The sequence below is a fragment of the Musa acuminata genome, unplaced genomic scaffold (assembly GCF_036884655.1).
Source record: "Musa acuminata AAA Group cultivar baxijiao unplaced genomic scaffold, Cavendish_Baxijiao_AAA HiC_scaffold_488, whole genome shotgun sequence".
In the NCBI taxonomy this organism is placed as follows: domain Eukaryota; kingdom Viridiplantae; phylum Streptophyta; class Magnoliopsida; order Zingiberales; family Musaceae; genus Musa; species Musa acuminata.
The window spans coordinates 22,501-25,000 of NW_027020733.1; positions in this window are offsets into that span (position 1 = coordinate 22,501).

Genomic DNA, 2,500 nt, shown 5'->3' on the forward strand with positions numbered 1-2,500 from the left:
CTGCTATACGAAAGCCCCATCCAGCCCTGTGCCACCCGGGGGGTTCCAGGGTGCTGAGATGGCTGACGTTTTGCTCCGCTCTCGACGGTCACCGCGCAATGCAAGAACAGGCCAAAAACTGGCCAAAACGGCCCAAAAACGGGCCAAAACTGGCCATTTTTGGCTGCGCGAGCGAGCGGCGAGCGGCGGACAGCGAGCGAAGCGAGAGGCAGCACCGTCCCTGCTATACCGAAAGCCCCATCCAGCCCTGTGCCACCGGGGGTTCCAGGTGCTGAGATGGCTGACGTTTTGCTCCGCTCTCGACGGTCACCGCGCAATGCAAGAACAGGCCAAAAACTGGCCAAAACGGCCCAAAAACGGGCCAAAACTGGCCATTTTTGGCTGCACGAGCGAGCGGCGAGCGGCGGACAGCGAGCGAAGCGAGAGGCAGCACCGTCCCTGCTATACGAAAGCCCATCCAGCCCTGTGCCACCCGGGGGTTCCAGGGTGCTGAGATGGCTGACGTTTTGCCTCCGCTCTCGACGGTCACCGCGCATGCAAAGAACAGGCCAAAAACTGGCCAAAACGGCCCAAAAACGGGCCAAAACTGGCCATTTTTGGCTGCACGAGCGAGCGGCGAGCGGCGGACAGCGAGCGAAGCGAGAGGCAGCACCGTCCCTGCTATACGAAAGCCCCATCCAGCCCTGTGCCACCCGGGGGGTTCCAGGGTGCTGAGATGGCTGACGTTTTGCTCCGCTCTCGACGGTCACCGCGCAATGCAAGAAACAGGCCAAAAACTTGCCAAAACGGCCCAAAAACGGGCCAAAACTGGCCATTTTTGGCTGCACGAGCGAGCGGCGAGCGGCGGACAGCGAGCGAAGCGAGAGGCAGCACCGTCCCTGCTATACGAAAGCCCCATCCAGCCCTGTGCCACCCGGGGGTTCCAGGGTGCTGAGATGGCTGACGTTTTGCTCCGCTCTCAGACGGTCACCGCGCAATGCAAGAACAGGCCAAAAACTGGCCAAAACGGCCTCAAAAACGGGCCAAAACTGGCCATTTTTGGCTGCGCGAGCGAGCGGCGAGCGGCGGACTGCGAGCGAAGCGAGAGGCAGCACCGTCCCTGCTATACGAAAGCCCATCCAGCCCTGTGCCACCGGGGGGTTCCAGGGTGCTGAGATGGCTGACGTTTTGCTCCGCTCTCGACGGTCTCACCGCGCAATGCAAGAACAGGCCAAAAACTGGCCAAAACGGCCCAAAAACGGGCCAAAACTGGCCATTTTGGCTGCACGAGCGAGCGGCGAGCGGCGGACAGCGAGCGAAGCGAGAGGCAGCACCGTCCCTGCTATACGAAAGCCCCATCCAGCCCTGTGCCACCCGGGGGTTCCAGGGTGCTGAGATGGCTGACGTTTTGCTCCGCTCTCGACGGTCACCGCGCAATGCAAGAACAGGCCAAAAACTGGCCAAAACGGCCCAAAAACGGGCCAAAACTGGCCATTTTTGGCTGCACGAGCGAGCGGCCGAGCGGCGGACAGCGAGCGAAGCGAGAGGCAGCACCGTCCCTGCTATACGAAAGCCCCATCACGCCCTGTGCCACCCGGGGGGGTTCCAGGTGGCTGAGATGGCTGACGTTTTGCTCCGCTCTCGACGGTCACCGTCGCAATGCAAGAACAGGCCAAAAACTGGCCAAAACGGCCCAAAAACGGGCCAAAACTGGCCATTTTTGCTGCACGAGCGAGCGGCGAGCGGCGGACAGCGAGCGAAGCGAGAGGCAGCACCGTCCCTGCTATACGAAAGCCCCATCCAGCCCTGTGCCACCCGGGGTGGTCCAGGGGTGCTGAGATGGCTGACGTTTTGCTCCGCTCTCGACGGTCACCCGCGCAATGCAAGAACAGGCCAAAAACTGGCCAAAACGGCCCAAAAACGGGCCAAAACTGGCCATTTTTGGCTGCGCGAAGCGAGCGGCGAGCGGCGGACAGCGAGCGAAGCGAGAGGCAGCACCGTCCCTGCTATACGAAAGCCCATCCAGCCTGTGCCACCCGGGGGGTTCCAGGGTGCTGAGATGGCTGACGTTTTGCTCCGCTCTCGACGGTCAACCGCGCAATGCAAGAACAGGCCAAAAACTGGCCAAAACGGCCCAAAAACGGGCCAAAACTGGCCATTTTTGGCTGCACGAGCGAGCGGCGAGCGGCGGACAGCGAGCGAAGCGAGAGGCAGCACCGTCCCTGCTATACGAAAGCCCCATCCAGCCCTGTGCCACCCGGGGGGTTCCAGGGTGCTGAGATGGCTGACGTTTTGCTCCGCTCTCGACGGTCACCGCGCAATGCAAGAACAGGCCAAAAACTGGCCAAAACGGCCCAAAAACGGGCCAAAACTGGCCATTTTTGGCTGCACGAGCGAGCGGCGAGCGGCGGACAGCGAGCGAAGCGAGAGGCAGCACCGTCCCTGCTATACGAAAGCCCCATCCAGCCCTGTGCCACCCGGGGGGTTCCAGGGTGCTGAGATGGCTGACGTTTTGCTCCGC